This window comes from Apium graveolens, chromosome 5 (genome assembly GCF_009905375.1).
Source record: "Apium graveolens cultivar Ventura chromosome 5, ASM990537v1, whole genome shotgun sequence".
Classification (NCBI taxonomy): domain Eukaryota; kingdom Viridiplantae; phylum Streptophyta; class Magnoliopsida; order Apiales; family Apiaceae; genus Apium; species Apium graveolens.
Window position 1 is genome coordinate 252,956,388 of NC_133651.1, and position 15,905 is coordinate 252,972,292.

Here is a 15,905-nt window from a genome sequence, read left to right on the forward strand (position 1 = left end):
CCCGAACCATCTCCTCCCTGGGCTCTCGAAGAACCTGCCTCTCCCCGAGCCTGACTGGGCCTAGCCATGGTAGCACCAGCTGCTGGAACTCCTCCTGGAAGGTGATATCCCAAACCATGTGACTCAGGATCTCCCCCCGTCCACTCCTGTATCACATTCAACGTCGATGAATCAATAGGAGCGGCCAGCATCTGCAGTTGCTCATAAGACGACCACTAGACTCCACATGCCTTGCAAAGCTTCGTGACAATAGAGGCATACGGGATAGAGTACTGCGATTTCCCCCTCAAAAACTTCAAAATCCCTTGGTAGATGTACTCACCAAGGTCCACATAATATTCCTCATTCAGAATTCCCCATAACAACCTCGCCCTCTCCACTGTAACCTCATGTGCATGCACAAAAGGAAGAAAATTAGCACACATAAATGCATTCCAAACACGAGCATACCTGTTCATCGCGACAGTAGGGAAATTACGATACTCGTTGGTTCCCCTTTTAAACTTCCACACTGTGCCCGGCCGACAGAGAGTAGCAATAATCAAGTCTATATCAAAGTCCTCACGGGACTTTTTATTCCAATTCTCCTCCTGTGATTTCCTTTGTCGCTGTTCAATTACCCGGCGAATCGCCTCGGGCTGATAATCAACAGTAAGCCCATAAACAACAGAAAACCCATTCTTGCCGGCCTTGGCATTTTTATAGAACTCGCGAACGATACTCATCGGAACCGCCTTAGGTGACTCGCGGAATGTAATCCATCCCTTCTCAGCAATCATCGGTAGCAAATCACCATCCCTCCCTGATGGCAAGAACCCCATCTCCCTCATAATAGGCTTAGTCAGAAGCTTGGTGTACTCTTCTTCAGCATCCTCATCTAACAATCGGGGCCTCGCAGCAGTGTTCCTCGAAGAATCAGTAGTCGGAATGGTGCTGCTGCTCCCTACATTTCGTGATCTCTTTGGGGCCATGAAAAATGAGAATAAGAGTTGGAGAATTTGTGTTTGCTATGTAGGAGAGATTTTATAGAGTTGAAAGTGTATGGGATGTGTATGGAGAGGTTGTATGTATATATATATCAAGATTAGGGGTTGAATTTGATTAGGAGTGGGGATTGTGGCTAATATTGGGGAAGAAATCGTGGGTTAGTGGTGATATGCTGTTGTGGTTTTTTTTTTGTTTTTATTGTATTTTTTTTATATAGGCTAAAAATGAATTTTTCAAAATTCAGGGGTGCAGGCGATCGCCTGGCACCAGCAGGCGGGCGCCTGCTAGCGCGCGGCCACCTGATCCTAACAGGCGAGCGCCTGCAAGGTCTCTGAATTTTTTTTTTTCTGCCAACATTTTTCTGATTTTTTTGGGTTTTTGGATAAAGTACTAAATTCTAAGGTGTCCTATGGTCTCATATCTTGGGTTGCCTCCCAAGAAGCGCTTATTTTACGTCATTAGCTTGACGTAGAGTAATGCGATCAAGTTGATAATAAAACGGCACTAACCACTTCACGGTTTTCCGTATCCCCACAATAGTGCTTCAATCTCTGACCATTTACTTTGAATGCTTGGCCCGGATCGTTCTCAAAAATCTCCACTGCTCCATGTGGAAACACAGTTTTAACGATAAATGGTCCAAACCACCTTGATTTCAACTTTCCAAGGAAAAAGTCGGAGACGAGAGTTGAATAGAAGAACTTCTTGCTCTGGCATGAATGACTTAGGCGATAGCTTCCTGGCATGCCACCTTTTTACCTTTCCCTTGTACATTTTATTGTTTTCGTACGCTTGAAGTCGAAATTCATCAAGATCATTTCACTGAAGCATTCTCTTCTTCCCAGCTGCATCTAGATGAAGGTTTAACTTCTTCAATGCCCAATAAGCCTTATGATTAAGCTCCGCAGGTAAATGACATCCCTTACCATAGACAAGTTGAAATGGGGACATCCCAAGTGGAGTCTTGTAAGCTGTTCTATAAGCCCAAACAGCTTCATCGAGCTTCAAAGACCAATCTTTCTTTGAAGTACAAACGACTTTCTCTAGAATGCACTTGATCTCTCTATTATGACACTTCAGCTTGACCATTAGTTTACGGATGATAGGAAGTAGTAATGCGATGATTCACATTATAGTGTTGCATCATAGAATTGAATTTATGATTGCAGAAATGCGACCCTTCATCACTTATGATAACTCGTAGCGTTCCAAACCTTGTGAATATCTGCTTATGAAGAAAACTCAACACTACCATTACATCATTAGTTGGTAGTGCCTTGACTTCTACCCATTTCGAGACATAATCGACTGCCAGCAAGATGTACTGATTATTGCAGGACGAGATAAATGGTCCCATGAAATCGATTCCCCAAACATTGAAGACCTCAACTTCAAGCATCACATTTAAAGGCATCTCATCCTTTCTGGTAAGATTCCCAACTATTTGGCAACGATCACACCTTAAAACGAACTGATGTGCATCCTTAAACAATATAGGCCAGAAAAAACCTGCTTGAAGAATACCAGCTGCTGTCTTTTCACTACCATAATGTCCACCATAAAATGTGGAATGACAGTCTCGTAATATCCCCTCCGTCTCACAGAATGGGATACATCTCCTGATGATCTGGTCAGCTCCTTGTCTAAACAAATATGATGCATCCCACATGTACCACTTCACCTCATGCAGAAACTTCTTCTTTTGAGCCGCATTCATATTAGGAGGCATTATATTGCTAACAAGATAGTTCATAATGTCTGCGAACCATGTCTCTTCCTCTTGAATTGCGAAAAACTGCTCATCCGGAAAAGATTTGTTGATCAATATCTTATCATGTGAAGTAGAATTGGGATTCTCCAATCTAGAGAGATGGTCAACTACTTGATTTTCAGTACCTTTTCGACCCTTGATCTCTAACTCAAATTCCTGTAGCAAGAGAACCCAACGAATAAGTCTAGGCTTCGAATCCTTCTTTGAGACCAGATAGCAGATGGCAGGGTGATCAGTGAACACTGTCACCTTTGTCCCAAGTAGATAAGATCGAAATTTTTCGAAACCAAAAACTATAGCCAAGAGCTCCTTCTCAGTAGTGGTGTAGTTCAGTTGGGCTCCATTTAGCGTCTTACTAGCATAATAGACCACATGAAAGATATTATTCTTTCGCTGTCCAAGAACTGCTCCCACTACATAATCACTTGCACCACACATCATCTCAAAAGGTTCTCTCCAATCAGGTGCCGTAATAACTGGTGCGGTGATTAAACTCTTCTTGAGAGTCTCGAATGCTGCCAAACATTCATCATCAAATTTGAAAGACATATCTTTCTCGAGCAAGTTGCACAATTGCTTAGATATCTTAGAGAAGTCCTTAATGAAACACCGATAAAAACCCGTATGACCAAGAAAGCTACAGATTCCTTTCACAAAAATAGGTGGCGAAAGATTTTCAATGACGCCCACCTTGGATTTATCCACCTCAAGACCTTTACTGGAGACCTTATGCCCAAGAATGATGCCTTGTTGCACCATGAAGTGACATTTTTCCCAATTGAGCACCAGATTGGTTTTCACACACCTTTTGAGCACCAAACGGAGATTATTCAAGAATTCATCATACGAATTTCCAAAGACAGAGAAGTCGTCCATGAACACTTCAATATTATTTCCAATCATAGCAGAGAATATAGCCATCATGCATCTCTGAAAAGTGGCAGGTGTACCACATAAGCCAAAAGAAACTCTGCGAAAAGCAAACGTGCCAAATGGACAAGTGAAGGTGGTCTTCTCTTGATCTTCTAGTGCAATGCAAATCTGATTGTAGCCAGAATAGCCATCCAGAAGACAATAATACTCATGACCAACCAACCTGTCAAGCATCTGATCAATGAATGGAAAAGAAAAGTGATCCTTCCTCGTGGCTTTATTCAACTTTCTGTAGTCCATGCATACCCTCCATCCTGTGACTGTTCGAGTGGGGATGAGCTCGTTCTTCTCATTTGCTACCACAGTAATACCTCATTTCTTAGGTACACATTGCACGGGACTCACCCAAGAACTGTCAGAAATAGGATATATGATTCCTGCATCCAACCACTTTAGAATTTCTTTCTTCACCACTTCTTTCATGATAGGATTAAGCCTTCGATGTTGCTCAACAGTCGGCTTGCTGCCTTTCTCTAGCATAATTTTATGCATGCAGTACGAAGGGCTGATCCATTTTATATCTGCTATAGTCCATCCGATGGCCGATTTGAATTCTCTCAAAATCCTCAAGAGCTTGTCCTCATCACTACCTAAAAGGTCAGATGCAATAATAACAGGCAAAGTAGATGCATCACCTAAAAAAGCATACCTCAAGTGTTCAGGAAATGGTTTAAGCTCCAAAGTAGGTGCTTCCTCAATAGATGGTTTGAGCTTTCCCTCAGCATTCTTGAGATCAGTATTTCCCAGAGATTCAAATGGCATGTCTAACTTTCATTTCCAAGGAGAAGCATTCATATATTGTAACTGTTCATTGCCTTCATCATCTTCACTGTCAAAATCCCCCAATAAGGCTTTTTCTAAGGCATCAGACCTTAGCACATGATCAAGTTCTGAAGTAACTGCAGAATCGACCAAATCCACCTTGAAGCACTCCTCATCTTCCGTAGGGAATTTCATCACATTAAACACATTGAATGTCATATCTTGATCTTGCACTCTCATTGTGAGTTCACCTTTTTGCACATCTATCAAGGTGCGGCCTGTAGCCAAGAAAGGTCTTCCCAAGATAATGGGAATCTTCTTATCTTCCTCAAAATGTAGAATGACAAAATTTGTAGGAAAGATGAGCTTGTCCACTTTTACTAGCACGTCATTTACGATGCCTCGTGGGTATGTAATCGAACGATCAGCCAATTATAGAGACATGTAGGTGAGCTTTAGATCAGGCAAATTCAGCTTTTTAAAGATAGACAACGGCATCAGATTGATGCTTGCTCCCAAATCGCAAAGGCACTTGTCAAATGACAACTTGCCAATGGTGCAAGGAATGGTGAAGCTACCTGGATCCTTAAGCTTTGGAGGTAACTTTTGTTGCAGCACGGCACTGCACTCTTCCATCAGAGCAACGGTATCAAGATCATCCAGTTTCACCTTCCTTGAAAGAATACCTTTCATGAATTTCGCATAACTAGGAATATGCTCCATAGCCTCAACGAAAGGTATGTTAATGTGAAATTTCTTGAACACCTCCAAAAACTTACCAAATTGCTTGTCCAGCTTTTATTTTTGCAATCGCTTACGAAAAGGTGGTAGAGGATAGAGCTATTTCTCCCCTGTATTACCCTCAGGCAGGCTGTGTTTAACAGTAGTCTTCCTTGATTCCCCCTCTTTCTCCTTTTGCTTTTCTTCTTCATCCTTAACTTCAATTCTACCTCTTTTGCTTTTTCACCATCAGCAACTTTTCCAGACCTCAAGGTGACAACTTTGACTTGCTATTTAGCTTCCTTCCTGCCTGGCACTTCAGTATCGCTGGGAAGTGTGCCAGGTTGACGATTGAGCAAGGCATTGGCTATTTGTCCAATTTGATTTTCCAAGGTTTTGATAGAAACAGCCTGACTTTTACACAACGGCTTTAACTCCTCAAAATCAGCACTAGAAAGTGGAGCAGCACCTTCTTGTTGAGGATATGATTGCCTTTAAGCAAATTGTTGAGGTTGCTGGAATCCAGGTGGATTAAACTGTTTACTTGAAGCTTGCTGATATGGTTGCTGAACAGCATTCTGATTATTGCTTCAGCTGAAATTGGGATGGTTTCTGTTATTAGGATGATAAGTAGCTGGCACAGGCTGCTGCGGTCGCTGATAATTGTTCACATACTGAACAGATTCATTAACAAGAGAACACTGATCCGTAGCATGAGAGCCTGCACAAAGCTCACAGACACTAGCTATTTGATTTACTCCATAGTTGGCTAAATAATCGACCTTCATAGACAGTGCCTGAAGCTGCGCTGCAATAGATGTAGCTGCATCAACTTCTAGAATACCTGCTATTTTTCAGGAATCATCCTTTGAGTCAGGTTTCGATACTCATTTGCAGCCATAGTTTCAATGAGATTATAGGCCTCAGTATAGCTTTTGGCCCACAAGGCGACTCCAGAAGCTGCATCGAGCATGGGCCGAGATTGGGCCCCCAAACCATTGTAGAAACCATTGATCACCATCTACCATGATGTGGACACTTTCTCAACATCTCCTTGTAGCGCTCCCAAGCTTCGCACATAGATTCTCCTTGTTGCTGCGCAAACTGAGTAAGAGCACTCCTCATAACTGCAGTCTCCTCATAACTGCAGTCTTGGCCATTGGATAAAACTTCACCGGAAACTTTTGCGCAAGATCTTCCCAAGTAGTGATGGACCCAGCTGGTAAAGAATGTAACCAGTCCTTAGCTTTGTCCCTCAAAGAGAATGGAAAAAGCCTCAGCTTGATAGCCTCATCAGTAACACCATTATATTTGAAAGTACTACAGATCTCGACAAAATTCCTGATATGCATGTTGGGATCTTCAGTCGTAGCACCTCCGAAAGAAACATAATTCTGCACCATCTGAATAGTGCCCGGCTTGATTTCAAAAGTATTATCCTGAATAGCCGGATGAATGATGCTTGACTGAATGTCATTAATTTTAGGCCAAGAAAAGTCCATAAGAGCTGGATCAACTTGAACTACACAATCACCCATTATTTCAGGTTCTTTCTTTTCACTCTCTTTATCCGAATCTTCAAAAACTATCTTCTCCGGAAAGTAAGAGTTGTATCTGTCTCCTCATCTTTATCCAGATTCCTCTTGCGAGAGCGAGAACGTGTTTGCATACAACCAGAAGCAGTAAGTAACAAGTCTTAATCAATAAATCCTAATGACCACTGATGGCAAGTACATAAACTAAACAAATTAACACCGAGTCCCTGGCAGCGGCGCCAAAAACTTGTTAGGCACAAAGCATGCGCTAAATAAATCACGCAAGTATACACGTTCGTAAGTAATATATAATGATTTCTAGTTCGTTCCCACAGAGACTCTGATTAATTATATCTAATTAACACTTACTCACCAATGTATGATTATTTTTCAATGTCAAGACAATAACAATTAAGGTTGATTAACTAATAATAACTGCAAGAATTAAACACTTGAATTAACAATATTAAACACACATGAGATCATAACTTCATTACTATTTCATTCAATAGTTATTGTTATTACCCTTAGCATGTAATGGTGATGATATTAATCGAACAACACGAAACTGATAAACGCCAACTTTCGTTATACGAATATCATTCTACCAAGCATCCACAATTAAGATAGAAGTTGAATAGGCATCAATTATATTAAGACCCTATATGTCTACATAATTTGACAACATAACGATTTAAGCGCAAGTTATTCATTATGATTACACAGGGCAAGTAAAACGGTTAGAGTTACCCACTAATCATGCATACAATACACGAACCTATACTAGCATGGCAAGTTCTAAATCTCAAGATTTACTGTCGCTTCACAAGAGATTAACGGGCTATCTTACATGTTCGCAATGCACATAAGACGAATAAGCATAACCTATGCTAGATATCATACAATCACCACATACCAAGGTATTAAACAATTAACTAAAGAAATCCATAGTAAATCCGCTAGGTTCCCATGATCACGATTAGCCCATAATAGAATTCATCATCACCATGGGTTCATATGAAAGCATGATAATAACACAATGATATAAACTAATAAAAATACTTAATACATAATGAAGTATGTCACAAGAGTATTAAGGTTCAAAACATAAAGAAAACTAGCATCCACTGTTAAAACGAATTAAAAAAATCATAAGATAAACGTATGCTTTCTCTTCTTCGTTGTTGCGTGCTAAAACGGTCTTCTCAATCTTCTTGCCTTCTCTCTCGATTATTTCTATATAGAAAACATCTTCCCATAAGGTTTATATAATAACCCAAAAGAACCAGCGCTAACAGAAGCCCAAATGAACTCTCATTAATAAAATCCAGATTCTAAAAATCCGCACCAAGGCGGCCACCTCCTTCTTCCAGGCGGGCGCCTGCTACCAGGCGGTCGCATGCTCCCATCAGGCGGGCGCCTGCATCACTTCTGGAAAATTCCTATTTTTGCTTCTGTTTTTGCTGAACTCTTCGCACATCAACCCGGGACTGATTCCAAGCACTTCCTTAGGCTTTATTCGATGAAAACACCCTATCTAAGCAAGTTATACCCTGAAATGTAAAAACACTAGAAAACACGTCAAATACACAAAATACTCGAATTCAAAATACCAATCTAAGCCGTTATGAGACGCTCTTAGTGGTATAAAATGCCATTTATCAATACTTGGATTGACAAATAAATATTCCATCTAACCTTTAATTTACTTGTAATCCGAGAAAGAACTTCATCTCTCCCATCATGCTCATTTCAAATTTGTTGTACATTAACTTAGCAAATCTCTTACAGAGACTATAATTAGTAGACCCAAATATTATATCATCCACATAGACTTGTACTAATATAGTATCATTCTTATGCATTTTAGAAAAGAGAGTTTTGTCTATGACACCTCTAATAAAGCCATTTTCAAAAAGAAATTCAGAAAGAGTTTCATACCATTTTCTCGGAGACTGTTTGAGACCATAGATAGCCTTGAAAAAAAAGTAGACAAAATCCAAATGATCTGGATCTTCAAAACCAGGAGGTTGCTCTACATACACCTCTTCATCCAGCTTTCCATTCAGAAAGACACTCTTGACATCCATTTGATAAACTTTAAAGTTCGAGAATGCTGCGAATGCCAGAATATCCTGATGGCCTCAAGTCTAGCCACTGGAGCATAGGTTTCATCATAATCAATGCCTTCAGCTTAAGAATACCCTTTAGCTACCAGTCTTGCTTTGTTTCTTGTAACCACACCATCTTCATCTAGTTTATTCCTGAATACCCACCGAGTACCAACAGCTTTCTTGTGTGTAGGTCTAGGTACCAGTTTCCAGACTTGTTGATGTTCAAACTGATTGAGTTCATCTTGCATAGCAATCACCCAATCTGGATCAGTTAGTGTTTTCTCAATCTTCTTAGGTTCCATCTCAGAAAGAAATCCTGAGAACAGACATTCATTTTGAGTAGCACGTCTAGTTATGACTCCAACATCTGGATCACCAATAATCAACTCAAAAGGATGAGCTTTATTCTAGACAGTCTTTCTTGGAAGATTTGATCTTGATGATTCACCTTGAAATATATTGGGATGTTGTGTCCTACTAGTTGATCCTTCAGCATCTCCCCCTGAGTTGTTGCTAGGTTGACTTGATGATTCTCCATCAGTAGCAGTGGTATCTCCATTGTTGCCAATGTTTCCATCACCATTACCTTGGGTATCATCATAATTAACAGGTTCTTCACCAGCAACAATCGCAGGTTCTTGATCATTATCTGATTCTGAATCTGACATATCATCAAACTTCAGTTTCTCAGAAGGATCTTCAGTTTGGATACTTGGGAGTTTAGTGTCATCAAATGTAACATTGACACTTTCAGTTACTCTGTGTTGATCAATGATATACACCCTGTATGATCTTCTTCCATAACCAACAAAAATACCCTCATATGCCTTTGCCTCGAACTTGTCACTACGATCATCTCCATCCTTGAGCACGACGCATCTGGAACCAAATACATTAAAGTATTTGATAGAAGGTTTTTGTTCATTCATAATCTCATAAGGAGTCTTCATGAGGTCCTTGTTGATTAGAGTTCGATTCTGAGTATAACATGCAGTATTGAAAGCTTCAGCCCAAAAGTATATTGGAAGACCTGATTCACTTAACATAGTTATTGTAGCTTCAATCAATGTACGATTCTTCCTTTCTACCACTCCATTCTGCTGAGGGATTCTGAGAGCTAAATATTTTTTGGTAATCCCTTTGTCTGTATAGAATCCATTGAGAAGTGAATTCTTGAATTATGTTCCATTATCTGACCTTATCGCTCTAACAGGGACATTAGAATCTAACTCGATCAACTTGATATGATCAATCATAGCTTGTGGAGTTTCATCCTTAGAGTGCAGGAATAAAACTCACGTATACTTGGAATAGTCATCAATTATCACAAGACAGTAACACTTCTTTGACATCGAAAGAACATTAACTGGTCCAAATAAATCCATGTGCAATAACTGAAGAACACCAGTTATGGAGGATGTGTCGGTGCCTTTGTGACTTGATTTCTTTGACTTTCCTTTCTGGCATGCCTCACAGACTCCTTATGGGGAGAATTCCAGTTGAGGCAGACCTCTGACCAATTCGCACTTGACAAGAGAATTCATTGCTTTGAAATTGAGATGGCAAAGTCTCTTGTGCCATAGCCAACTCTCATTTGACGATGCCTTTGCATAGAAATAATTGACTTGAGGATTGCTTCCAGAGTTCATGTCAGCTACGAACAGATTTCCTTTCCGGATTCCCATCAAGGAGGGTTTTTCACTTTTCTTATGCAGGATCTGACACTTTAGTTTATCGAATAAAACATAGTAGCCCTTGTCACAGAAATGACTGATACTAAGCAGATTGTGTTAAAGTCCTTGCACAATATACACATTTTCAATGATAACATTTCCAGCTTGCAAACAGCCATATCCCTCAGTTAAACCTTTACTGTTATCTCTAAAGGTAACCACTGGGCCAGCTTTCTCAACCTCATTTGATAGCAGGGCTTTATCTCCGGTCATATGTCTTGACAATCCGCTGTCAAGAATCCACACTACCGGTTCCACTTGTTTAATGCCCTGCAATACAAATGGATTAGACCTTCTTCGGAACCCAAACTTGGTTGGGTCCGACATACTTGTAGAATTAGCCTTTATCAGGCAAAACAACATTCTTAACTTTTATGTTCTCAACTTTCTCAACGACTGGACATTTGACCTTACAAACAGCTTTAACAAATTTTTGTTTAGGCTTAGGCATAAATGTCTCCTTTCTAGCCTTAGGTAGACTAGCAGTCTTAGACCTATCATGCTTCCTATTATTCATATGCTGACGAGGAGTAGTCTTATCACTAGAAACAAGCTTACCATTAAAATAAGCATACATCAAATTAAAATCACAAGACATACAATTTGGAACACCACATACTTTATGATAGGGATTAACAACAGGCAAATTATGCATGGTAGACATGGAATTTTTTTTATCCAACTCATGTGTGTCTGAGTTAGTCTCAGTTGCTTTCATAACTTTGACTGGAACTTTCGACACACTTGGCTTGGAAACAACCTTCTCATTAGCAAGATCTTCAGCACGTATTTCTTCTTGAATAATAAAGGAGGTCTCATCAAATTAACATTTCATTATCACGATGAGCACAATCTAAGGAACCTCCTAGATGATAAACTAATTCAGCATCAGTAAAGTTTACCTCTTTTCTTGACGATGAAGTATTTCCATCAATAGCCATAAGAGCAAGATTCCCAACTTCTTCATCTTCACTATCAGTATCATCCCAGCTTCTTCCCTTTGCCAGGTAAGCTCCTTCAGATTTACTCTTCTGATTTGAATCATAAGAGTTCTTCCTTGCCTTGGCTTCCTACATTTTATGGCAAAGTGTCCCAACTCATTGCAGTCAAAGCATCGAATGGTGCTCCGATCAACCATCCCTGTTTTATATACACCACTCCTGGTGTTAGAGGATGAAGATCCACCTTTCTGGAATCTGTTGTAGTTGGACTTGTACTTGAACTTGGATTCCTCTTGAATCTGACATTGGAGAATCTCTTGACAATCAGGGCCATTGTCTCATCTTCTAATTACTCCAGCTCTTCAAAGGAGTAAAAATCATCACCGGATTGATTTGTAGTAGTAGGATCATATTCTGCTACTATCATATTTTCCTCAGCCTTGGAAGACTATACCATTCTCTCTGACTGTTGAGATTGTCGTTGTTGTTGTTGTTGTTAACCTTCAGCTACTAGAGTAGTAGACGTGCTGACCACTCTACCTTTCCCGTAGACTTCCTTCTGCTGAATCTGCTCCAACTCATAGGTTTTTAACACATCATAGAGCCTTTCCAAAGAAATCTCACTCAGATCTCTCGCTTCTCTTATGGCAGTGATTTTATGTTCAAGATGAGTTGGCAGTGTTAAAAGGAACTTCTTGTTGACCTCCCTAATTGAATAATATTTTCCATTTATGTTTAGGTTGTTGATCAATGCATTGTACCTCTCAAACACTTCAGTAATTCCTTCTCCTGGATTAAATTTAAAATGTTCATACTCAGAGGTTAGGATCTCTAACTTGTTCTCCCTAACTTCCTATGTGCCTTCATTAATCACCTCAATAGTTTCCCAGATGTGTTTGGAATTTTTACAGTTCATCACATGTATGTTCATCAAGGGATCAAGGGAATCAACTAAAATTAATTGAAGGCTGGCATCCAAGGAGGCTTCTTCCTTTTTAGCAAGAGTAAAATCCTCAGGATCTTTTGCATAGGTTCTAGCTTTGGTAATTACAACATTATCTTCTATAACCTCTGGTTCAATAATCATCGGAATTTTTGGACCCTTCTTTAACACGTCCAGATATTTGGGATTTGCAACTTGTAAGAACAAGAGCATCTTCTTCTTCCACATAATATAATTTTCTTTATCGAACAGTGGAATTTTAACGGATCCAACTTTTTGTGAAGTCATTATGAATTTTTAAAGAAATAAAAATTCAAGGAGTTGAAAAATCACAAAAGTCTAGGATCTTAATTTGTTCGTTAATCAGAAGGCTCTGATACCAATTGTTAGGTCCCAATATGTTTGTAGAAGGGGGGTTGAATACAAACTTAACCGTTTAATTGAATTTAATGCGGAATAAAAAAAATGAAACAAAATTCAAGTTAAATAAAAATATTATTAAACTTGAACGGTGTTACAACAACGGTATCGTTTACAAGGGATTAATCTCAAATAACTTATTACAAATCTAGAATAAATTCGACATGAACTTTTTATATTTTGCAATAAAAAGATCAAATGCTAAAAGCAATTTGAGATTAAGTTCTAGGGATTTTGATCCGCTAGATAGTTACACAAGAACAAGAGAATGATTTCTAGTGGTTTAGATTTAACTTTTGTTGCTAGAAATTAATGATCTTGATTTGTAGCAGTTGAGAGATGAAATGATGTGTTTATGTCTTTTGTCGGCTGCTGCTTTTTTGTTCTTGAGTAGTTGAGTAGGATTAATGATTTGTTGCTCCTTATCTTTAATAATTCAATCAACAGAACTAAATTGAACTGGAAAGACAATTCCATCGCTAATAGAACTTTCGGTATGACAATCTATTTGAACTAGCATGATTTTCGATTGTCATACTAGTTCAATTAATTGTCATGCTGAATTAATATTGAATATAAATTCAAAATCAATTCTGAAAATTCATAATATTAATTCAGAATTAATTAATCAATCAATTCAATTAATAAATAAATTAATCTTTGCAGATATAATTTATTTTCTTAATTAAATTATATGACTTAATTAATTAATAGAGAATTAATACTACTCTTGAACAACAACCATTCTTTTGAAAATCATCTGAAAATCACTGAAAATTATGAATCAATTCCACCACTTCAATGTTGACACTCGATATACTGTCTAGTTCATGAGTGACTAACTTCTGTGACATTTCGTCATGTCCTGACTTTGATAACTTGATTTTCTTCAGATTAAATTCCTGTAATTATTTGATACCCTGACAAGATCTCTGTCACTTGATTAAATCCACAATCTTGATTTATATCACTGAGGCTTGATCAATTTCTTGAACTTCTTCTAGTGAAGTAATTCCTCAAATCTGTAGATGAACATTGTTTCTGAATCCTTTGACGGGTGTTACTTTGTGAGATCTCTTTGACGATAGATCCACTATTTACTTGCTATATTCTAATTTGAGTTGAGTTAAATCTTCGAATAAACAAATAGGCTATGACATATGCCTTTCAAGAATCACTTCCAAATCTGAGGTTGAATTCTCTGATTGTTCTTCACCAACACTAATTGTTCTTGATTTTCTAATTTTTTTATAATAATTAACTAATTAATTAACAATAAATCAGCTATTTATATTTACCAAAATAATACCCCTAAATAAAATTAAGGGTCTAATTACACATCTAATAAAATTATTCGGCCCCAATTTTTATAATTTTTTGGTATTAATTATGAATTTTTAAATATCCAATAAATACAAAATATAAGCCAAAAATTCCCAAAAATTGTGAATAATACAAAAATGTAAAGAAAAATGATGTTTGATAATTTCATGATCATATAAAAATAAAAATGTGACTTTTGTGGGGTTTTAGACACCCGAAGGGGTCTGGAAAAGTTGTTTTTTCGCGAAAGAGATAAATTTGTAAAACGTCTAGATGTTCAGAATATCGATGTGGTATAGGCCATACTTGGAAAAATAGGGCCAATGATTTTGTTTGAAATATTGGCTTTTAAAACACTGTTTGAGTTGTACGGATTTTGATATATAAAACCTATAACTTATAATAAATCACTCAATAAATACCCGAAACACATTCCGATCAAAACAGACAACATGTAGCACATAGCAATTAGGGTTTACGACTCAACACATTTAATCACATAATAATACATATAAACTATCTTTATTACAATATAATACAAACGTAATTTCTCGGTCGTTACAATGGCATTTGTGTTATCACAGAAAATTGGAATCTTGTCCACATGTAGACCATAATCCAATAGTTGATTCTTCATCCATAAAATCTGTTCACAACAGCTACCAGCAACAATATATTCCTCCTCTGCTGTGGAAGTAGAAACTGAGTTTTGTTTCTTACTAAACCGGGACACTAGCTTGTTTCCTAGAAATTGACAGGTTCTTGTGTACTTTTTCTATCTATTTTACAACTTGCATAATCTGCATGTGAATAACCAATTAGATCAAAACTAGAATCCCTAGGATACCAAATGCCAAGTTTTGATGTTTCTTTGAGATATCTGAAAATTCTCTTAATAGCTACCAAATGAGATTCTCTAGGATCAGCCTAAAATCTAGCACAAAGGCAAGTAGCAAATATTATATCTGGCCTACTTGTTGTTAGATATAGAAGTGAACCTACCATGCCTCTATAATTTAAAAATATCCACAGATTTTAGTTGTGTTTATTTCAAGTTTAGTGGCAGTGGCCATAGGAGTTTTTGCAGATGTGCAATTCATTATGTCAAACTTCTTTAAAAGATCAAAAATTGTATTTGGTTTGACTTATAAATATTCCATCACTAACTTGCTTACCTTGAGACCAAGAAAGTAAGTTTCTCCCGGCATGCTCATTTCATATTTACTTTACATTAGTTTGGCAAACATTTTGCAAAGTTTTTCATTTTTATAGCCAAAGATAATATCATCTACATAAATTTAAATAAGTATACTAGAGCCAATAATATTTTTAAAGAAAAGAGTTTTGTCAACAGTACCTCTTGTGAAATGATTTTTTAGAAGGAGTTTTGACAAAGTATCATACCAGGCTCTAGGTGCTTACTTCAATCCATAGAGTGCTTTCAAAAGATAGTAAACATATTCTGGAAAGTTGGGGTCTTCAAAACCAGGAGGCTAACTGACATAGATTTCTTCCTCCAAATCTCCATTTAGTACGGCACTCTTTACATCCATTGGTAGACTTTGAAATTAGAATGGGCTGCATAGGCAAGAAAAATTCTGATAGCTTCAAGTCTTGCAACAGGAGCAAAATTTTCATCAAAATATATCCCTTCCTGTTGACAATAACCTTTAGCAACCAATCTTGATTTAGTCCTTATGACTATGTCATTCTTATCCATCTT

At 37.9% G+C, this 15,905-nt stretch overlaps 1 non-coding gene across 1 annotated transcript; it reads left to right on the top strand.

The window, feature by feature from the left end:
- The first annotated feature begins 6,196 nt into the window (after positions 1 to 6,196).
- On the top strand, positions 6,197 to 6,298 carry LOC141662871 (small nucleolar RNA R71). Its single transcript, XR_012550970.1, has one exon. It is a non-coding gene; the product is annotated as a small nucleolar RNA R71 (small nucleolar RNA).
- The last annotated feature ends 9,607 nt before the right edge of the window (positions 6,299 to 15,905 follow it).